The sequence below is a fragment of the Sciurus carolinensis genome, chromosome 3 (assembly GCF_902686445.1).
Source record: "Sciurus carolinensis chromosome 3, mSciCar1.2, whole genome shotgun sequence".
NCBI lineage: Eukaryota > Metazoa > Chordata > Mammalia > Rodentia > Sciuridae > Sciurus > Sciurus carolinensis.
This window is the reverse complement of record NC_062215.1, coordinates 32,579,952-32,603,303: the sequence shown is the minus strand read 5'-3', so window position 1 is coordinate 32,603,303 and position 23,352 is coordinate 32,579,952. Positions and strand designations below refer to the sequence as shown.

General features: G+C 49.5%; 1 protein-coding gene across 3 annotated transcripts in view; it reads left to right on the top strand.

The window, feature by feature from the left end:
* Cuedc1 (CUE domain containing 1) overlaps positions 1-23,352 on the top strand; it is a 78,973-nt gene that overhangs the window by 35,622 nt on the left and 19,999 nt on the right. The window contains exon 1 of one of the 3 annotated variants that reach the window (XM_047545825.1): positions 7,949-8,054. The exons of the other annotated variants lie outside the window; for them this stretch is intronic. The gene's annotated coding sequence lies outside the window, so the exon portion shown is untranslated. Of the gene's footprint in view, positions 1-7,948; positions 8,055-23,352 lie in introns of those variants that run through there. 3 annotated transcript variants of the gene reach the window in all.

The following is a 23,352-nucleotide window of genomic DNA, read 5'->3' as shown; positions in this document are numbered from 1 at the left end:
ACTGCCTCATGGAGAAGGGAAACCTGAGCTAGGATAGGCAGAGCTGCTTTAGGAATACAGAGGAGAAGTGAAAATCAGGTGCACACTTCTCAGTGTGGTCCCTGGACCAGAGGCAGCAGCAGCCCCAGAAACAGATATGCACATTCTTGGACCCCACTCCAGACCTGGGGAACCAGGAGCTCTGAGGGTAGAGCCCACCAATGCATGTTTAGTAGGTACTGCAGGTGCCAGGTGACCAGATGACAGCTGGCTGAAAGGAAGGGATACTGGGAAGTGATCTGGTACAGAGAGAAGATGGGTGGAAGACGGTAGATCAGCTAGAAGGCATCAAGGGAAGTTGGCTTGGGATGCCAATGGTCTTGACTAGATTCTTGGTGGCTGTGGGAACCTAGCACAGAGCTGGTGGGAGAATGGGCAAGGCTGGAGACAGATTCCCTCTGGTGCCATGCTTTTAAGAGCACTCTTATTTTAAAAATGCTTAGAAACAACTGGGCCACTCATAATCACATTATGATATTCTAATTGTGGAAAAACATAAGAAAGGGAAACGGGGATACAGAATTCCACCATCCAGAACAAGTTTTGATATGTTGGCACATTTTCTTCTAGTCTCCTTTCCTAGTATTTTTATATAGATATATTTGTATATATACTTAAATCTGTGTATACATACACATGCACTTGTGTATATTTATGTTTATTTTTCAATTTGCATCCTGCATTCTTTGTTTAACAAAATATCATAAACATTTCCCTACGTGCTTTCAGGCTGTCTCTGTTTTCAAAGAAGTTCCATGGGCTGGCAGGGCAGGTAACAAGTTTGGAGAGAAGAGGAAGATTGGTTCATGGAGTCTGACTGGGGGACAGCTACAGTGAGCAGCCTGGGCTCTTCAACACATAGATTATGAAGGAAAAAAAGGATGGAAGGGAAATTGTAGATTTAAGAAAAAAATAGTGGGCAAGATAAAGTACAGTGTGTTCAGGGATGTACATTTGAGTGATAAAGAAACACAAGGAAGTGATTTCTGCAAAAGTCAGCTTGTGGTGTGTGGAGGGGGTTTTGGAGTGACTGGCAAAGTTTTGTTTCTTTTCTTTTCTTTTTTTTTTTTTTTTTTTTTTTTTTTTGCAGTTCTGGGAATTGAACCAGGGGCTCTTTACCATTGAGCTACATCCCCAGCCCTTCTTTCATTTTTAATTTTGAGACAGGGTTTTGCTAAGTTGTTGAAGCTGGCCTTGAACTTGAGATCCTCCTGTCTCAGCCTCTTGAGGGAATTACAGTTGTACACCAGCCATGCCTGTCAAAGTCTTGTTGCTTGACCTGGGTAGTTAGAAGGTGTTTGCCTAATAATTTATTAAGCTTATGTGTGTTTTATGCACGTAATTTTTAATTTAGAAAAATACTGACATTTAAAAGGAACCGGTCCAGGATCCTGTAGGTTCACAGGTCTCTCCTCAAAGTCTTCAAGGAAGACCTTGTGCCCAAACTTGGTGTGTTGTCTGCTTAACCAGCAACCTCCAATGTGTTTTTGTGAGAAAAATAGATTTACAGGTCATTTTGATTAACTTTTGGGGAGAGATGGTGATGCTGCTTTGATTCAAATGGAGACATTCTTTTCTTTTCTTTTTTTTTTTTTTTTTTTTTTTGGAGCTGGGGATCGAACCCAAGGCCTTGTGCTTACAAGGCAAGCACTCTACCGACTGAGCTGTCTCCCCAGCCCAAATGGAGACATTCTTAAGAAAACCTGCGAAGTTAGGGGTGATGGTATCTAAGTCTGGTGTCATGGTATGTGTTGATGGGTGGGAGGGGCTTCTGTCTATCTCTGTTTCTGGTTAGTTTAGGGAGACAGGACAAAACACCCAGTCATGGTCTGCATGGTTAGAACCTCTTCAGGTTCACTTCCTTGGCCTGACCCTGGGTTTCTTTTAACAGTGTTTTTATTTTTAGTAAAAACTTGTCCACCCCATCTCCTCTGGGCCCTGTTCGCCTGAATCCTTCCCATTCATTGCACTGAAGAAGCCCCAAGTGGGCAGTGTCAGGTGTGCCCTGGAGAGGGGACAGTGGAGGAACCTCGGGATGCTGAGAACACCCTCCCCACAAAGCAATCTGGGAGACCCTTTCTGAAATCAGGACTCCCAGCTAGACCTTGGCTCCCCTCTGCCCCGGGTGTCGAGTTTGCAAGAAACAGGCCAAAGCTTTGATCTTGGGTGAGGCTGAGGTCAGGAGTGGTGAAAGGCATGGAGCTCACTCCAGCTCTGTCTGCCAGGAGCCTGGGAGGGTCCTAACTGGGGTTTGCTGTCCACTGTCCTCGGTCTTGCCCCTTGCAGGTACAGAAAATCAAGGGCCTGTTTTACTAAGGAGAAGGGCTCTCCTCTGGGTTCTAGAACGATGCTGACAGAACTTCCTGCAATGTTGGAATGTTCTGAAGTATGCATTGTTCATCGTGATGGCCATCAGCCACTGGAACTGTTGCGCATTTAAAATGTGGTGATGTGACCAAGGAACTGCATTTTTAATCTTGTTTAATTTTAATTAAAAATTTAATTTTTATTGCTACACATAACTAGTGGCTACCTTTTTGGACAGTGAAGTTCTAGAAGTGGATCTCTAAGAAGGTAATAGTGTCATATCAAGATCTTTCAGAACTGCACGTTGTTTTCTTTCTTATGTGTGTGTGAGTGCATGCACACACGCGGGCACACACACACACACACCCACACACACAGGCACAAATAATATCTGGCATGTTTGAGGAAGTCCCTAGATACAGTGTCCTTTTATAAAAAGTCCACTGTTGAAATATTCTTATCTCGAGTGAGGCAGAGCTGCCACTGACCACAAACATGCTCCCCGCCCCACAGCTCTTCTTTGTTTTTGTATGATGGAGATAGCAGAATAAAACCCCAGGAAACTGTGCTCCGGAGGTCTGCCATGGGTAGTCCCAGGCCTCAGTCTGGCATCCCACTGGGGTGTGCCTTGGCTCCCCTGTGCTTATTCCTCCTAGAAAGGAAGGATCAGTGTTCCGTGACGCCTGGGACTGACTGATGGGCACGATCCGTGTAAGCCCAGCCACGAGGGTGCTCAACCCACACTGGCAGTTTGATCTTATTTTGGATCTAATTGTCTCTTTGTTCTTGCATAATGGAGATAAGCAGGGTAAAACCTCAGGAAGAGTTTTTCCCAAGTCACAGGGATTTTGGCCTTCTGCAAGAATGTGGGGTTGGGGGGGTGGGCCAGGCCTGGTGGCGCATGCTTGTAGCCTCAATGACTCAGGGGACTGAGGCAAGAGGATCACAAGTTTGAGGCCAGCCTCAGCAACTTAGCCAGACCCTATCTCAAAACGAAAAATAAAAAAGGCCGAGACTGTAGCTCAGTGGTAGAGTGCTGGTGGGTTCTATCCCCAGTCCTGCAGAAGAGAAAAAAAAAGTAGAAGAAGAATGTGTGTGGGGGGGGGACAGGCACCTTTTTCTTTCTTGTCTTGTATAGTTATGTACTTTTGAGCAAGGCAGGTGGCAGGACTGAAGATGCACTAAGGACAGATGGTCCCTGATTTTTCAACTTAGGATTTTTCAAGTTCGTGTTGCTGTGAAAGCATACCTGTTCTGTTTTCCCCCTTCAATACAGTGTTCAATCAGTTACATGAGATGCGCAACACTTTAGCACAAAGCATACTTTGTGTTGATGATTTTGCCCACCGTGGGCTGATGCAAGTATACTGAGCACATTTCAAGTAGATTAGGCCAAGCTCTGAGGTTTGTAGGTTACATGTATTAAATGCATTTTTGACTTATAATATTTTCAGTTTACATGGGGTTTATCAGGATGGGACCCCATGAAAAGTTGAGGACCCTTTGTATCACCTGCTGGGTACATCCCCTCATCCCCGGTCGCACCTCCCCACTGCCTGGGGCCGGGAGTGCTCTGCAGTATCTGCTGGATGAATGATTTTATCTGCCCGTGCCCTCTGGTCACACTGGGCTTATCCTCTTGCCTTGACTCCTGCCCTTTCTCCCCAGGACAGCAACCTCCTCCCCTTCCCTCTGTGCGAGCACTCAGCTGCAGGCCTCTTGTTCCAGCACACTGACCTTTCTAATGGCTGTTTCCTAATGTATCATAACCCAGTCATTCCAAGTGTCCAGAAAGTATGCCTGCATTGCCATCTTCCCCAGCCCCGTGGCGTGTGTGACTCTGCAGGCCATGTGAACAGTCCTCGTCAACAGGGGAACCATTGTGTGTCGGCCCACTCCATGCAGATGGGGACAGAGCCCCTCTGTGTGTGCCAGGATTTCCTGTGTGCCACTCTGAATTTCCCAAGCCGTGCTCCCCATGATTCAGTGTCTTCTGCAACCAGTGGCTCATCCTCCCTCAATCCCTCTCTTTCTTCCTTCCTATTCCTTCCTTTCTTTCTTATGGTAAAATTTACCTTTTTAACCATTTTTTGGGGGAGAGGATACTGGGGACTGAACTCGGGCACACTCAACCACTGAGCCACATCCCCAGCCCTATTTTATATTTTATTTTAGAGACAGGATCTCACTGAGTTGCTTAGTGCCTCGCTTTTGCTGAGACCGGCTTTGAATTCTCAATTTCCTGGCCTCAACCTCCCAAGCCACTGGGATTACAGGCGTGGGTCACTGCGCCTGACCATTTTAACCATTTTTAAGTGTATGGCTCAGTGACTCTTAGTGCATTCACATTGCAGTACAGCCATCACCACTATCTATTTCCAGAACTTGGCCATCATCCCAGAGAGAAACTCTGTGTTCCTTAAGCAATAATTCCCCATTCCCTGCCCCCTTGTCCCTGGAAACCTCTATTCCACTTTTCTTCTTTATGAATTTGCCTATTTAGGTATCTTTTATAAGTGGAATCATATAATATTTGTCCTCTTAAGTCTGACTTATTTTACTCAGCATGTTTTCAGGGTTCACCCCCATTATAGCATATATCAGAATTCTACTGCTTCTGGTGACTAAGTAATATTCCATTATTCTGACTATACATTTTACCACTCATCTGTTGATAGACACTTGGGTTGTTTCTACCTGTGGCCTATTGTGAACAATGTTGCTATGAACACCTGTGCATTTTGTTGCTGTGAATACCTGCTTTCAACTCTTTGGGTATGTATCCATGATTGGAATTACCCAACCACATGGGAATTCTGTGTTCAACTTTTTGAGGAAACACCAACCTTTTTCACTATTACTATGCCATTTTACATTCCTTTTTGGGGGGATGTTGTGGGCAATGAGAATTGAACCCAGCTAAGCAATATCCCCAATTCTTTCTTCTTCTTTTTTTTTTTTTTTTTTTTTGAAGCAGGGTCTCACTAAGTTGTTGAGGCTGGCCTTGAACTTGTGATCCATCTGCCTCAAACTTCTCAGTCGCTGGGACTACAGACTTGTGCCTCCATTCTGGGCCTATTTTATATTCCTACTAGCAATGTGCTTTTTTTTTTTTTTTTCCTTAAGTTCTTAAACTACAAAAATAAAGCAAATGTGTTGTAAAATCATTAAGGATGCAGAGGTGCAGGAAGTAAGCAGCAAGTCCTCTCCCCCTGCAACCCTCCCTCGAAGTACCTGCTGCTCAGCAGTTGGTGCATATCCACCCAGACATCCTCTGTGTCCACCCAGACCCACACATAGACACGCAGACATCTTAACAACGGTGGTGTAGTATACTCCTGGCACTGCCTCTTGGTGTTTTTGTGCGAGTCTGTGTCAGTGCCTGAAGGTCCCTGCTGCACGTGGTGATACCCTGTGTTATTTATTAGTTACTGGTATTGAGAGATAACTGGGTGATTTCCCCTTTTTTGATTTCCCAGACCACTCTGTATTTATGACTTTGCACACGTGGGGTTACCTACTGTTTTGCAGGGTCACAGTCCGCTTGGGGAATGCAGGACCCGCTTAGCCTTGCATGGGGAAGGTCAGAACCACCTTCCCACGATCTCAGCTTTGCCCGGGTCCCTTTCCACTCCCCATGCAGCCGAACTAGGCTGAGTACTGAACTCCCTTGTGAAGGAGGGCCACCCACCTGGCCTTACCAAAGTGAAAGCCACAGCCAGGCACACCCTCCCCTCTGGGAATACAGGGAGTCTTCCTCCACCCAGGAACTTAGAGCAGAGCTGAGAGCCAGCCACAGGCCAGGGTGTGAGGAGCTTTAACCCGTAGCAGACTGGGCTCCAGTAGTGTTGCAGGCAGGATGTTGCTCATGGGCCCTCAAAAGCACACAGTCCTCTCACACACTCAGGAAGACCCAGTGAAGCCTGGCAAAAGGCCACCTGTGAAGCCAGGGACAGCCGGTCTTTGGCTAGTACCTTTTTCTGCAGAGCCGCGGGCAGCTGGTGGGAGGACACAGAGGCCTGGAAAATCCACCAACTGCATAATCAGCTCCTGCATCTTGGCCGCTTGACTCTGTTTATTGCTTCCTGTCCCCGAAAGCCCTTTACAAACAGAGCGGCTTTGAAGGGGGTGAGTTAGACCTGGTGGGTGGCCTGCTCCTGCCAGGCGTCCCACACAGCACCGAGGAACAGCTTCCCTAAACAGGCCCGTTCCTTGTTCCTTGCTACCTCTTTGCTGCCACCCAGCAGAGTCCAGGGAATGGGGTGGGGGGTGCAAATCCAGAGGGGTATCTGAGAGTGTGAGAAGACTGCCCCCTCATAGGAAGGCAGTCCCCCAGAGAGCTGTTTACTCTGTATTTGGCAAAGGGCAAGGGTCCTGTTTCTCTTATTTTCTTTGAGGGCCCCAGGGTTTAAGCTCTAAAGAGACACAGGAGGGAAGCAGAGTAAAATCTTAGCCTCCTGTGTACCCCTGTGACATGGGTAGGCAGTGGAGAAAGGGTTGACCTTATCCTGGGACCTAAAGATAGTCCTGGTCCAAGCGCTTATGGGGCTTGCTCGAAGTCCATTTTCATTATTGTTTGTATTACATATTTAGAAACAGATTTTTCCTTGCAGATTGACTTTTCTGCCCTGGTAACCATATTCCTTCCCTCCCTCCCCCAGAATGAACTAATTCACTTCACAGCCTTTTGGGCCAAGATGTGACTCTTCCAGGGAACAGCTGCAGCCCTGGCAAGTTGCCCTAACTATAGGATTTCGGGGCTGCTGGGGTGCCCAGGAGGACTGTTACCAGTGTTTCTCACCTGGGACACAGGATGGGTGTGCATGACACCTGCATGGTTACAAGAGGGATGCTGTCTTTTGGGAGCAGGGTACAGGAAGGCAGTCTTTCAGAGCAGGGGGATGAGGGGATGTTGTGCATCTCTCTTAGACTCAAGAGTTTCCACAGGGTCTGCTGGCCTGGTCCCTTTCTTCTGCTGCTGCCACTTTTGACTTGGCTGACATGACCACAAAGCTCAAATTTTATACCCTTTTGGAAGCCCTCTCTGGTTTAAAAATCAGTGGAGCCAGGCATGGTGGTGCACTCCTATACCAGCAATTCAGGAGGCTGAGGCAGGAAGATCACAAGTTCAAGGCCAGTCTTAGCAATTTAGCAAAGACCCTAAGCAACTTAGTGACACCGTCTCAAAATTTTAAAATTATAAAAAAAAAAAAAAGCAGGAGGTGGGGGCTGGGTGCAGCTCAGTGATAGAGCACTCCTGGGCACCCCTCCCAAAAAAATAAATAATAAAATAAAAAGCAGTGGAGAAGGGTTGCCCATGCTCTCTCTAGACCTGCTGGGTGGGAGGGGCCATGGTTTACCTGTGCTTTTTCTGCAGGTGGCCTGAACATGGGACCGGTGTGTGTCTGAGCCTGTGCTTTGGTTGTGTAATTCTGAGCCTGCCCCACCCTCCCAGGTCCTTCCTGAAAGTGAAATGCTGTAGTCCTTGCTCAAGAACAAAGGCCCCAAGCTCAGCCCTGCATGTTAATGATTGTTGAGTATGGCCATTTCCTCTTGCCTGGCCTGACTCACCCTAGCTGTTGCCCTATGTGGCTGCGCTGGAAATACAACATGGAACGCCCAGACCAGGACAAGGAGGTCCTACTGCGGGTAGCCATGGAGACTGGCAAGGTGCCCTCGGGACCTGGGACCACTCTGGCAAAGGAGATGTAAGACATGACTGGCCTGCTTGGTTCTGAGCTGGGTGCCCTGGACTGCTCTTTCATCTCCCTGCTCAGGGCTAGAGGGCAGACTTTTGCCAGGCTCACCCCATATGCCTAACCCTTCCGAGCACATTTTCTTCTTTGCCCCTTGCAGAAGTACAGAGGTTCATTACTGTAAGTGGGGTTAAGAGTGTGGGATTGGGGTCACTTCCTGGCTGTGAGACCTTGGGCAAGTTAGTGAACTCCTCTGTTCTTTGATTTCCCCATCTGCAAACTAGCAATTCTACCTCAGAGGACTGTTGTGAGGATTCCATGTAGCTCAAGTGCCTCGCCTGGAGCCTGTCTGATAGAAAGAGCTCATGGACTCTCGCCCAGCATTGTAAACTTTTAAGTGCTGTGCAATCATGTTGAGCAGTCAGCGTGGTCAAAGTGAGAGGATGATCTGTTTTCTTTTTCTTAAACAACAAGGATCAGCAGATCCTGGCCATGATTCACAGATGGGTTTTCATTCTTGCCTTTCCTGTCTGCCCTTCCCCTTTAGTTATTTTGCACACACAGGTTCACCATAGGTGACGGCCAGCATCCGTGTTGTGTGTCTGATAATCCCTACAACTTCACCGTCAAGGATTCACAGCCCTGAAGGAACCAGTCAGTCTTACATTTGTCACCAGCAAGTGATGTTTAAGTACTAGCTGAATATATCATGCTTTAATGGTGATCGTTACAGGAACCATGGACTAAGTAGATTCCTGAAAGCAGCTGCCAGCTGCTTCTCATACTGTCTTTTCACATCCCTTCATTCTGGATAAGCACACAATCCTTTTGTAGGTTTGGGCCATTCTATCCAGCCCAGTCCCTCATGCTCATCCTGTGCTGGGAGGACAGGAACTCACCATCCACACATCCCAAACTGGCTGCTTCCCATGAGAGATGGAGCTGGTGCAAGTTTGGGCATGTGAGGTGATTTGGCAGTGCCTTTGTTTGATGACTGTTGACTAAGCCCAGGTGTGCAGACCCAATGTTTACAGAATCCTGGTTGGTTTAGGGCTGTGACTGGAATGAAGAAAATAGAAGTTCAGGGAGGAGGAAGGGAGCAAAAATAACCCCAAAGCCATTTGTTTGGGTCCTGGAGCTAAAGTATTTTTGCAGAGTTCCCTAAATCAACCCCAGACAAGAGGTTTTTTTTTTTTTTCCCCGGTTCTGGGAATTGAATCCAGGATCTTGTGCATGGTAGGTAAGTGCTTTGTCATTGAATTACATTCCCAGTCCTTTTTATTGCATTTCGAGACAAGGTCTCAATGTTGCCCAGGCTCACCTCAAAATTTCCATCCTCCTGCCTCAGCCTCCTGGGTAGCTGTGATTACAGGTATGTGCTGCTGCACCTGGTTCAGACAGGAACTCTTTGTAATGAGCGCCTACAGTGTATGTTGACCTCATTTCCTACATGTATGGACCATTTGGGGATTCAGAGCAGACACAGAGATGTCAGGGGTGGAATGAATGTTGAAGTTCATCTAGACCTCCCTGCCCTGGAAATCTGAAAGTCCAAGACGTAAATGGACTTGCCTAAGGTCATTTGGCTAGTTAGTGATGGAGCTAAAATCAGTGTCCCAGACTCCAAACTGTATTAGTGATCCCCATAATTTACTATGCACCAGAATAACCTGGCCGCACCCCCAGAAATTCTGATTTAATGGTGGGGTGGAGAGTATACATTCCTAGCAAGCCCCTCAGGGGAGTCTGATGACAGCAGTCTTTACCACCCTCTTATATGCTACTAGAGTGCAAAGAGCATTTGCTTCTTAGACCCATAGGAAAGCATATTTGCATTTCCTGAAGCCTCATATGCAGCAGTGAGGGAAACAGGCAGATATGAAGACAGTTCAGGAGATAAGAGCAGGAGGATATAAACTCAGGCTTTAAAATCTCAGCAACTCTGGAGGCTGAGGCAGGAGGATTGCAAGTCTGAGACCAACCTCAACAACTTGTCGAGGCCCTAAGCAACTTAGCAAGACCCTATCTCTAAATAAAATATAAAAAGGGCTGGGGATGTGGCTCAGTGCTTAAGCACCCCTGGATTCAATCCCTGGCACCCAAACCAAATCAAACTAAATACAAAACAACAACAACAAAAAACCCTGTTGCACATGACTCTAGTGTGTTGAGACTTAACACATTTTTCTCTGCCCTGTAAGGCTGTGCAGGTTGGATGTGGTGGGGTCCTGAACAATCTCTACATCATACATGTCTCAGTGTTCCTATCTGTAAAATGATGTGGATAATTGTACAAAGTAATAATCTACAGAATTACACTGTTATCAGGATTTAAATGACATGAGAACACTGCTTAGCCCCTGGTAAATGGCAGGTTTTCAATTATGCATAATTGCTGGGGGTGGGCAAGGGCAGCTTTCTGCTTAATGTCTTTTAATAATGGACTTCTGTGGGTTTCACTTGAGGGAATGGGTTTGGTTCTGTAGCTAAAGGAAGTATACAGGACCTTCTAGCCCTGAGGGACTGGAATGCGGTTACCTTCTGCAGAGGTGTCATTGTGGCTTGTGCCTAGTACAGTGGTATCTTTCTCTGGCCCTGATCCACTTCCCCAGCACCCCACCTCCACCCCTATATCCATGCATTCCCAGAGAATTCATTGGTCAGACTGAACAAGGACTGTTGATATCCATTTGCTAGAAGTAGAGACAGAGGCTCCTGGGAGGTGAAGGAGGCTGATTATGGGACCCCTGAAAGCTCCTGTCCCTTCCCCCTGACTGTCACATTGGAGGGCCAAGGCTTCAGTCCAGCTGGCCTGAGGCTCCCTGCACTGTCTCTCTGTGGGAGCCGGGCTTGCAGGCAGCCAGGAAGCTAGGCCTTGGCTCTGTGGGCCACTGCCTGGTTCTGGCCTGTTTTGCTGCAAGTCAGGTCAGCCTGACCTCAGTGCTGTATAAACCATTACAGGCACAGATGGGGAAGAGAAAGGGAGGAAGGGAGGGATCCTGGCCTCATCTGGCCCTGCCATCAACCTGATGAAGGGCGTGTGTGTGTGTGTGTGTGTATGTGTGTGTGTGTGTGTGGACAGTGACAGCTTTAGGGTTGGGTTGAGAGGAAGGGACTGATTGCCTGAGCTGAATGGCGGGTGCATGAAGAGTGTGTCAGGGTCAGTGGCCGTGAGGCTCTGGCGGGCATGCAGCACAGTGCCAGTAAGCTGGTGTGTGTGGCAGTGAGCAGGAGCCCGATGGGCATGTGAGCTGTGTGTAGGACCATGCTGCTGTGTGTCCCCCCCACAAGGAGGGTGCCTGGGCCTGAGTCTCCTGATCTGCGTTCAAATCACAGCATGGCAGCCACTGAGCTTTGTGACCCTTGGCCACCTGCACCCTCTGGAAGTGAGAACCTGAGGTTTCTCCCGCCTTCCTAACCGCAGGACTTCAGAGTGCATGTGTGGCATGTGGGGGTGTGAGTGAGGGAAGGCGGAGAGGTCCCCGGGTGCTGGCCTCTGGTGTCCCTGGCTGTGAGGAGCTCTGCTGCTGCTTGGACCAGCAGGAGTGGAGGGGACAGCCTGTGGCTGGGGGAGTAGCTGGCCCTAGGGAAGTGACTCTGAAAAGTCCCATCTGCTGTCTGGACTGGCCCTTCTCACTCTGGGTGGGATTTCTGATGGTGTCCCGGCTGCCTGAGGGGATGGCCCTCCCAGCCACAGCTGCTGCTTGCTCCTTTGAAGCTTAGCCATGGGCCTGCCACCCCCTCCTAGTCAGCTCCCCAGCCTTGGGCCTGCATTCCTGGGCTGCCAGAGGCCAGATTTCTGAGAGGGCCACTCTGCCTGTGCTCCTGCTGCCTGGGGCCTGGGAACCCCTCCCCAAGTGGGCAGGCCGTCTCCCCAGTAGGAGTGGGAGGAGGGCAACCCACGCCCTGGTAAGATTCCAATCACTTCTCCCCTTGGAAACTTTGCTGAGAGCAGGGTATGGGCAGAAAAGGGCAGAGGGGCTGTTGGCGCTGGTCCTTGCTCCTCCCTTACCCCCGCCCCTCTGCCTAGACTGAGGGCCTTGTGCTGTCCACTTTCCCCCTGCAGGGCTGGATTCAAGATCACAACCCCTGGTCCCACTGGACTTGTAGGTCAGGTTCTAGACTTAACTCCTGAGAACTGTGTGGCCTTAGGGCTTGAAAGGCACATGCCAGTCTAACCAACCGCTGCCCCCAATTGTGGGGAGCCATATGTATTCACCACAGTGCATCCCCTCACTGTGCCCATTGGAGAGGATTTAGGTATCCCTGTTTATTTTTTTGAGATAGCGCCTCCCTAAGTTGCTGGGGCTGACTTTGAACTTGTGATCCTCTTGCTTCAGCCTCCTGAGTTGCTGGGATTACAGGTGTATGCCACCACACCTGGCTAGGTGTCCCTGTTTTTCAGATAAGACAACTTGCTGAGAAAGACTCCAGTCACCTAGTTAGCTACAAAATCAGGATTTCTGAGCTATCAGGTTACCTGCCTGAGCTAGAGCCCTGCTCTTCGCCATTCTGCTCTGCTGCCTCTGATCCCAGGCACTCTGCACAAGTAGACACCAACTCGTGGTGATGTCTGCCTCTGGCCATGTTCCGCCTCTGAAAAGCTATGACCTGGGCCATGCCTTGTCCCCTGGGCCTTTATTCCTCCCCTGTATCCCCACAAGGAGCAAGCTGGTCCCTGGCCAGAATGGAAGATGCAGAGTGCAGGGACCAACTTGGTTCCCACTGAGGCAGGACTGGAGAAAGTCTGCCTAAAGAATCACGGCAGCAAAGCCTGGGCTGGGAGTCTAAGGGTGGCCATGGTGGTAACCCCTGCAGGCTCTGTGGCTTGCTTCCTTAAGGTTTCTTTTTTCTATCTTTATTGTTTTTCTTTTGTTGTTGTTTTGTTTTAGTTGGAGAGACAGTGTAAGGTGGATGTTAAGGAAAACATGGGCTCTGGGGCCAGACTGTTTAGATTCATCTTCTAGTTCTGCTAACTGTGTGATCTTATGTAAGTCATTTAACCTGAGTCTTAGTGTCCTTATCTGTAAATTGGGTGAAATAATTGCTTCACTGTGGGAATTTGGTGGGATAATGCATGCCAAGTGCTTAGAAAGTACATTGCACAAACAAATACTCATGGATATTTGCTATAATTATTATTAAAAAATAACTCAGGGGGCTGGAGGTATAGCTTAATGGTAGAATGCAGGTTTATTAACTGTGAGGCCCTGGAATCAATCCCCAGCACCAAAAAAGAAAAGAAAAGAAAAAAAAAAAAAGTAACTCCTATCCATTGTAGATAATAGACATACACAAATGCAAAAAGAACATAAAGATCACTGGCAGTGCTATTACTTTAATGTTCTTTAGGTTATTTGCATATTTTATTCTAAAATTATTAAATGGATATGAACCAAAATTGAAAAGTTATAAAAAATTTACAGGGAAATTTTCCCTGATCTGTTTTTATGGCTCAGTTCTCCCCAGAGGAAACTTATACTACCCATTTCTTTTGAATTCTTTTCAAATGTTCTTTCTCCCTACACACACACACACACACACACACACACACACACACAAATGCACTATAGTGTAGTAAATATACTCACTGTGCCTTGCATTGTTCCCTTAGGTCTTGACCAAAAGGAGATGTATTGAAATGCCTCATTTTTGTTCACTGTTGAATAATATTCCCTTATATATATGGGGATGATAATGTACCATAATTTCACCAGCCTCCTGTTGGTGGGCATTTAGAATGTAACTAAACTTCCGCTGTTACAGCTCACAAGGCACTTCTTTATGCACATATGAGGCACACGCGCAAATAGACCTATAGGTAAACTCCACAGAAATGGAATTCAGGAGTCAGTGGGTAGATAGGTGCAGCGTGTGTTAGTGGGGGCGGGACCGGGCTTGGGACTTCTGTTCCTAAGACCCTCCTCTGCCCATCCTGAACACCCCTCCTAAACTTAGGTTCCTTGGCCTAGATTTCCCAGGCAGGCTTAGATTCTAAATAGTGGGACATTTAGAATCTCAATGACTGCCCACCTATCCAAGTGGCCCAGAGATGTTGCCTGCTCCTGTCCAGATTTGAGAGGTCAGGTGCAGACCCTGCAGGTCCAGCCTGTGGAAGTGCCTCCGTCTGCCCGCCTGTAGGAGAGACGCAGGGAGGAGTAGCTGGCCCCTCTTTCTTCAGAAGCTGGGCCTAGGCCAGCATGAGCTCACACCTGGAGCTGGCCCAGCTTCCTGGCCCTGCACCAGAGCTGCCAGTGGCCCCTTCTTCCAGTCTGGGCCATTGCACTTGGTCCCAAGTATGTATGTGTTCCTGTTAGTCCATTGGGACTCCCCAGAGCTGCAGCACCTGAGTGGAGAGGGCGGTGGAGTAACACCCCTCCATCCGCGGAGGTTCTGTCTCCTCCCAGGCGCCTGGGTTGAAGTCTTGGCTGAGCTGCTGGTGTTTGCTGATGGAGAAAGGAATTATCATGGAAATAGTCCCCAACCGTTGGCCCAGGTTGTGGTGCTAAACAGTTTGTTGCTCAGGCAACCTGACAACTTTGGTGGGGTGGAGAAAAGGTTTCTTGTAAGGAAATTGGTTTTAGCAAGGCTTCTCTTTTTTTCTTGTAGGTAAGGTTTTACCCTCAGGCTCTTCCTTTCTTGCTTCCTGAACATGAGTGCCACATGGCCCTTAAACTCTGGAGGTACTCAGGCCTCCCCTCTCTTCCCTCCCAGTTCCCCGGCATCTCCAGGGATGATTCAGACCCTTTAGGACTCAGTGCAGCACAGTCTTGCTGTGCGCCTGGCTCTGTGCTCGGCTCCAGGGAACAGAGTGCTGCCCAAGCTTGCTGGATGGAGAGTGTCGAATCTGGAATCGGAATGCCTGGGTTCATATTTCAGCTTGCTCACTTGGCTGTGTGGCTTTGAACAAGTTGCTCCACTCTCTGTGCCTCATTTTTGTATCTATACAGTGTAAAGGGCAGGAGTGACATGTACCTCGCAGGACTATGGAGACGATGGAGACAGCAGGCATGGGGCACTTGGAACAGTGGCACCTAAGGACGCAGGCAGTGTTAACTGCTGTCATTATTCCTATCCTTGCCATATCTTTCGATGATGAAACAAACAACTGACACTGTTTTTATATCTGATGAGTTTTATCTTGGATCTTTTCAACCAGAAAGCAGAGTTGGCCTCTTCTCTTTTGGGCCTGGGGACTGAGCTACCACTTTACCACTTTACCACTGAACTACATCCCAGTCATTTTTATTATAAATTTTGAGACAGGGTCTCACTGAGTTGCCCAGGCTGGCCTCAAACTCGTGGTCCTCCCCTTCAGCCTCTGGAGTCACTGGAATTGCGGGCATGCACTACTACGGCCAGTGCAGACTTGGCTTCTTGTTTTTTTTTTTTTTTTTTTTTTTGGGGGGGGGTGCTGGGGATTGAACCCAGGTCCTTGTGCTTGACAGGCTTCTTGATGTCATCTTTTATGGCAGCCAACTGCCATATTTGGGTGTCAGGAACAGAGATGAATGATGGTGTCCTTAGGACCGAGGACCCAGATGGGCGCAGTGGTACACATCTGTCACCCAGCTACTCAGGAGGCTGGAGTTGGAAGACTACAAGTTTGAGGGCAGCCTGGGCAACTTAGTGAAGCCCTGCCTCAAAACTGGAAAAAAAAAAAAAATGCCCCTGGGTTCAATCCCTAGTAAGATGTGCACGCACACACACACACACACACACACACACACACACACACACACACAGATGAGGATCCAGGGCCAGTCTGCCCGTGCAAGAGGGGCATTAACCTCCTTTGACTCCTTTTGCTTAGTCCCTGCCCCACTTCTCTCAATAGTGACTGACCTGGCCACAAACATTGATGCAGGACAGAGAAAAATGAGCAAAATTTCCTTTTTCTCTCTCTTTTTGCTTCTTCAGATTTTGTAAAGATTTTTTTAAAAAAAGAAAAACAATTGGATGCCCTAGCCTTATAGGTCTGTCTAAATGCTGGGGTGGGCGTGTCCACATGTCCCAACACTGGTACAGGTGGCAGCCCTGGGAAGGCAGGCACTGCTCCCAGACTCTCACCCGTGCAGGTTGTGCCACTGCTGCTTGCATGGAAGCCATATGTCCTCCTTTTTTGTATCCCTCTTCTTCCTAGCCCAGAGAGGTAAGGGGCCAATCCAAGGTCACACAGCAAGGTGTGGCAGAACTGTGTCTCTCCTCCTGTTTTTCTTCCTCTTCCTTCTCTGGGGTCAGGCCCATCCTCTTTCTCCACTGGCTGTGTTGGGAGTCCTCTCTGCCCTTACTGGCCACTCCTGGGTGGGCACAGGTGTGGCTGCCCAGCAGCCCTGAGAGCCTCGGCAATGAGGCTGGCTTTGTTGCAGCCCCAGCAGCTGTGGCCATTTGGGCCGAGTTTCCATTAAGCCGTTTCCGCGCCTTGGGCAGGAGCAGGAGGCTCAGCATTTAAAGGTCACCCGGCTTTTGAAGCTGCAGCGACATTAATAGCTTGGGAAGAAAACAAGCCTGTGCAGGGGCAGGAGGACAAGGAAGCTCTGTCAGGGCTGTCCCTTTCTGCTCCCCCTGGTTGTGCATGCGCGCACACGCGTACACACACACACACACACACACGCATGCACGCACCACAGAGGCATCCTGAGAGCCCCTCTCTGTCCTTTGCTCTTCCCTCCTTCCTTTCTCCCCCTTTTGGAGCCTCTTTAGCTCAGAAGCCAAGAAACTCGGCAGACTGCCCCGCGCCCCACCCCCATCGCGTTGGAGGTGACAATTGGTGGAGGATGCAGCTGTCTGGACCCAGCAGCCTCTCCCTTCACACTGCCATTACCCACTTGAGGTTCCCCAGAACTTAACCATGGTTACACAAGCCTCCCAGGGGTCATATGACCTCATTCTGGCCCCTGCTGGCTTTTGCAGCCTGGACTCCTGATGAGACAAAGTAAGCCTGGGCCCAGGCTTCCCGGATGGGGAGCGACGGGGCTGGCAGCTGCTGCATCTCACATACCAGTTCTAGTCACCAGCCAGTGGCTCACCTAGAGTGCCCTGTGCACAGGGTCCGGAGGCTGGGGTGGGGGTGGGGTGGGAGGTCTGCAGGACACTACCTGGATGGATTAGCATGTCTGCCAAGGACAAGGGGTCAAAAGTGGTGGCAGAATGCTACATGTTCCCCACCTTAGAAGCCTCGGGTTTCTAAGATTCCTGGGGCGACTGGCTGAGTTTTTTTCTCCTTGGGGTGTCCCAGGGTGGGGGCAGGGTGCACCCCTGGGTTCTGGGAGAGAAGCTGCCGTTTGCCCTTTCCCTGGAGCAGCCAGGGCCAGCGCCCCAGACACCACCTAGTGGCCTGGCCTGGCGGTGCCACTGGGCTTGGCCCAGATCCTTGGCAAGAAAAATCCCGCTACAGGCAGGAACCTTAGCAATTAAAGACAGACCACAAGATCCAGGGGGCATTCTGGAGTGGTTTTCAGAAGGAGTCCGGGGTGCACAGAAATAGAGCTTGTCTGGGGCAATCCCACCCCTCCTTCCAGAAGGGTGATTCTGTGGGGGGCGGAAGGGGTGGAAAATGCTGGCCATTGGGACCTCTGGTTTCCCGACCCACACCTCCTCCTGAGGCCTCCTATTCTAACCCCACCTCTCAGGGTGACTCTCGTCCTCCTGGGGGCAGAATGGAAGTTGAGGTCAGCTCTGGGGTGGGGTGGCCTCCTACCCCCTGACTGACTCTGCTGTAGGCAGAGAGGGGACCAGCCTGCCATCAGCCTTGTGTGTCTGGAAGGAGGCCCTGAAGCCAGGCAGCAGAAAGCTCTGGCCTCAGTCACTTTGGGAAGTAGGATAATAACGCATGTTCCTACTTACCTTAGAGGTTTGTGGTAAGGAGCGAGAGTGTGCAGGAGAAAGGACTTCAGAAACTGAAAGGCCTGCCCGCCCACCATTGCCAGGGGAGGAAGGCAAGGGAAGAAAACCCATAGTGAGCTGCGTGTGGTGTGTACACCTGTAATCCCAGTCACTTGGGTAGCTGAGACAAGAGGATCAAAAGTTCAAGATTAGCCTGGGTAACTTAGTGAGACTTGTCTCACTAAGGTGTGTATTTGCACCTGTGCACGTTTGACGTAATTCAGTGGTAGAGTGCTTCTGGGTTCAATTCTCAGCACCAGAAAAAAAAAAAGAGAGAGAACCCATAGTCGTTGCATGCCTCCAGCTTCGCTTACCCACTTAACGCACATCTGTTGAGCATTCTGGGCACTGTTCTGGGATCTGGGGATCCCACAGTGAATACAGCACACACCCTGCCCTCGTGGAGCTTGAGACTAGTGGAGGAGGTGGTCAGAGACACACGTGCCTTCGAGATGGTCTGGTACAGAGGACAAAGGAGCGCAAAGGTTGGGGGATGGGTGGAGCTGCCTCCCTGATAATGTGACAGCAACCAAAAGGAAGGGAGGGAGGGGGCCCTGTGGATTTGTGAGAGAAGGACACGGCAGATGCTGGAAAGAGTGTAGTCAGAGAGCCTGGACGGGCGTGTGCTTGGCTTGCTGGTGATCTAGCAAGGATGCAGGGTAGCTGGACAGTCTGGAAGGTCAGTGTGTGTCTGTGCATGTGTGTCTCTGTGTGTGCCTGTCTGTATTCACACATGTACACACTTGATGGCAAGGTCAAAGAAGTGGCAGGAGCAGGACCACGCAGGGTCCAGTCGGCCACATTAAAGCTCTGGTTTGTAATCGGAGGACATGAGAAACCCTGGGGCCTTTGGAACTGGGGAATGACATGGCCACGTAGTAAACAGTCTCTAGGGAGGAGGCAGGGAGATCGGCAGGAGGTAATAGCATGGAGGCGGTAAGGAGTGGAGCGGCCAGGTTCTGAAATCATTTTGAAGTCCGAGAAGACAGAATTTGCTGTGGATTGGGTGTAGGCTGTAAGAGAATGAGAGCCCTCAGAGATGACCGCACAGCTTTGGCCTGAGCCATTAGCAAAGATGGAGAAGGCAGGGAGGAGCAGGTTGGGGTCAGAGGGCGTCAGACCCATTTGTTGGACCTGCTTTTGAACATCCACGTGAAAGTAGCAGGCAGGAGTTGAGGGAGAGAGGTCAGAAAGCGCGAGAGAACGTGGGAGCCGGTGCACAGAGTGCAGATGGCACTTGAGGCCGTGGGGCTGGACGAGATCCCTAGGGAGTGGTGTGGCCTTGCAGACGGTCCAAGGCCTGTGCCTGGGCCCCACTAGCCTTCTCATTGGGTGCCTACTGAGCTCCAGGCACCATGTAAATTCTATTACAGCTCTCCTTCCAAGTAGGTTTTATCCCTGTTCCAGCCAACAAGGAAGCTAAGGTTCAGAGCAGTGAAATAATTTCCCATCACACAGCCTCGCCAGGGTCAGTTGTGAACCCAGGACTCTGATTCTCAAATCTGCTGTGCAGACCTGACCCTGATGTAAAGGCCTTTCTCAGGCCAGAGGCTGCCTGGGTTGACCTTGGACAAGGCCGGGTGAGCCTCACTGGGGCAGTCTGCCCACCTCTCTGGGCCAGGCTGGGAGTGACTCAGGTTTGGCTGATACCCACACTGGGAGTGGAGATTGGCTCTGTGCCGCCCCCTGCTAGGCCTGGATTCCTTCACAGGGAGGTGGAGACTGGCTCCCTGGGACCTGGAGGAGGACAGGTGTGATGTTTCTGCTTCCAGGTCCTCAGATCACCCACAACCACACATCCGTGTAGAGGTCTAACGGGCTCAGCCAGTTTGATTCATTTCCTTTGTCAGAAGCCAGTCAGGGGTTATCTTCCTATTTTCCTGCCAGCACTCAGCAGCTGGGGTTCAGAGAGGTGGTATGGTTTCCCCAAGGTCACAGAGCCAGGTCTGGGGCAGAGCCAGCAGACCTCCCCTGTGCTGTCTGTCCTTTGTTGGAATGTCCTAAGCCTGGGGCACACATGGCTGCATTTCTCAGGCTCCTTGGCTCCTAGCCCTTTCAGCCTTACTTGGCATTTTTGGCTCTTGGGAAGTAGGTTGTTAATTCTGGTCTCTCTACATACTTGCTGTGTGACTTTGGGCCAGTTATCTAACTTATCTGAACCAGTTTCCACAGCTATAAAGTAGAGACAATAGCATCTATCTCATGAAGTTGTAATAAAGATTAAATGTGCCGGCTGGGGATGGGGCTCAGTGGTGGAGTGCTTGCTTAGTGTGAGTGAAGCCCTAGTTGGAGCCCTTACACTACAAAAAAAAAAAAAAAAAAAAAAAAAAGAGAGACTGAAAGTGCCTTACAAGCTTATAAACCTAGATTATCTGCATGCCTTAATTTTTCCAAGTATTCAATTTTTTTTTTTTCTTTTTTGGGTACTAGGGATTTAACTCAGGGGCAATTTACTATTGAGGCACATCGCTAGCCCTTTTTATTTTGAGACAGAGTGTCACTAAGTTATTCAGGGCCTCACTAAGTTGCTGAGGCTGGCCTCAAGCTTGTGATCCTCCTGCCTTGGCCTCCTGAGTTGCTGGGATTACAGGTGAATGCCACCGTGCCGGCTTAAACTGCTTCTTATCTGAGCAGTGCTGGTTGCAAAGGCAGTCTAACACAGATGAGGCTGACCTTAAGGATGATCCTTCTTTCCTGGCAGCTAGACACACCTTAGCCCTCGCCTCCAACTCTGGCTCATTCTTAACCAGGGGGAGAGAGAATGGTCCTCTGGGAATTGGGGAGCCTCATAGCCCCACTCAGTACTACCTGTCGGCAGCCTGCTTTTGGGAGTCCCTGAGTGCTTGTAGAATCCTGTGAGATGGTATTTCTAAGAGTCAAACCCTGTTTCTCTGTGTTTGCCGTTGCTGTTTCTGAGCTTTCTCCTCATCCACACACCTGCCCTTTGATGGAAAGCTCTAGGCTTTGCCATCGGTTGCTGTGTCTTTGGGGCAGCTGTCTTCTAGTCGGAGGTCTCAGTCTCTTTATGGAAACCTGGAGAGGGTGTGTGAGGCTGGCTTACCACTGTCCACCATCCCCATGTCATGGCCCATACACAAAGTGATGTTTCTCAGGGCTTTGCACCTGGAGTAAATGGAAGTAGCTGCCTGAGCTGTGGTCTCTGTGGTACCCAGGTCAGCCAGGACTCCCCTTCACATTTCCTTCCAGAAGGCAGAAGGAATTCTGGGGGTTCACATCTAGATGGTGGGGGGAAATCCCCAAAAACTCCTCTCGCCGGCTCCCTGCACCTGGGGAGCAGCTTGGCCAGCACACCGACTGCCCCAGGCTTTTCGCCAGCCTGCTGGGGCAGAGAACAAGAATGCCTTGCCGTCTTCCATGCTGTGTGCTGGGGATCGTGTTGCACTGGTCACCTCAGGGTGCATTCAGACTTACATGAACCCTGCTGCTGGTGGCAGACCTGCATGAACTGTAGCCTGGGTCTGAACCAGTGCATGCTGATTGTTGATGGCAGAGTTCTAGAATGCCTCTCGGGGGCCAGAGCCCAAGGGACCTATCCAGGGGGCTGTTAATGGGGAAGGTGTAGGTCCCACCATTTTCTTTCTTCCTCTTCTGGGGATGGGCCAGGTCCTGGCCTCTTCCTTTCTGCTCTTAGCAAAGTGAGAGTCGGGTCTCCCAGCTTTCTTACTGAATTACTAGGGGGCAGGGAGATGGTGGCTTCACTGCAGAGGGCATTAACACAACGCTCTGACCCCTATGTGTGATGACCAGGGCATTCGCTTCTGGGGCCTCCTGACCCACAGAGGTCTTTGTTAGGGGCCTGAGGGCAAAGACGGCTGCTAGGAGGGCATTTTGGTAAAGCCAGAGCGGCATCCCCCGACCTTCTGATGTGTTGGGGTGGGTGGGAGATGTAGAGGCTGGGGTGTCTGAAGCTGGCAGGAGAAGCCACGTCATATTGGGCTGCCTTCCTGTGTAAATTCTTATAACTAAATGCTTAGACCACTCATCTGCACTTGCTCCTGTTTTTCCTTGTGAAATGGCGATGGCTCCCTGGGCTGTGACTGGCTCATCTGGGAAGAGGTGGGGTAGAGGGAGTTGGATAATAAATCATGCTTCACCCAGTTAACAGAACACCGCTCAAGCATTAAGCATGATGAAGTAGGTCTGTATCTTCTGACATGGGAAGATGGTCACAGCACACTATTAAGTAGAAAACACTAGCGGCATGGCAGGATTTATGGTTTGATCACATTTTAGTAAAATAAATTCATACACATGGTAATACATGCAAAGACAAATACCTACACATAGATACATTATTACACTAACAAGTCTCCTCCAGGTGGGAGAGGATTTCAGTTTTCTAACCTTGGTGTCCGTGCGCCTCTAGTTTTCTGTTCTCAAATACAACCCACCTCTTGGGACTAGAAGACACCAGAACAGGAGCCCTTGACAATTTCCACAGCCCTTCATGGAGGCAGAGGCGTTAAGCTTTTAAGAACCTCAGCATGGTGCACTTGAAGCCACCAGGGAAGTATGAGGCCCCAATGAACCTACAGGGACTGATCTAAAGGGACAGGGAATCTTCTGACTCTAGGACAGAGAGCACCCCTCACACCTTCAGCCATGTGACGTCGAGATAGTGGTAAGGAAGTTCCCTTTGATCTTGCACCTGTTTCATCAAATTTAAGAATAACCTTGAGCTGGGTGGTGGCACACGCCTGTAATCCCAGCAGCTCCCGAGGCTGAGGCAGGAGGATTGCAAGTTCAAAGCCAGTCTCAGCAATTTAGCAAGGCCCTAAGCAACTCAGCAAGACCCTGTCTCTAAATAAAGTATATAAAAAAAAAGGGCTGGGGATGTGGCTCAGTGGTTAAGTACCCCTGGGTTCAATCCCTGGTACCAAAAATAGAGAATATCCTTTGATGGAACAGTCCCTTAAAAGACACCGCCACTTTTCTACAATTAACAAAATTATTGTAGATCTTGGGGTAAAAAGGAGAAAGTAAGAACACTGATGTTTTTAGACTCATTCTGCTCTCCCTTGTCCACACTAACAGGGGTGTGACATTGGCCGTCATTTACCTGCCTGGTTCTAAGTGGGCTGGGTGGTATTTTGTTGCAGACTTAGGTTCTAATTGTGCTTGACTCTCAGTCACATCCATCTGTCCTCAGGTACACTCTCCTGGCACTGGGCACCAGGGGCCAGGTTGGCTGGGTCAGGTAACTGGGTTTCTTGGGTATAAGAACAGAACGTAGGGCATACCTATTCCTTAAGACAACTTTGAGAGGGTACTTCTAGAATTTTTGTTTCTTTTTCAATATACAGGGACACAGTGTTCCATAAAAAACAAATTTGTGTCTCTGATATAAATAAAAGGTATCAGTGTAACATTGGGGTAAGAAGAACGAGTCCAGGGGTTGATGCTG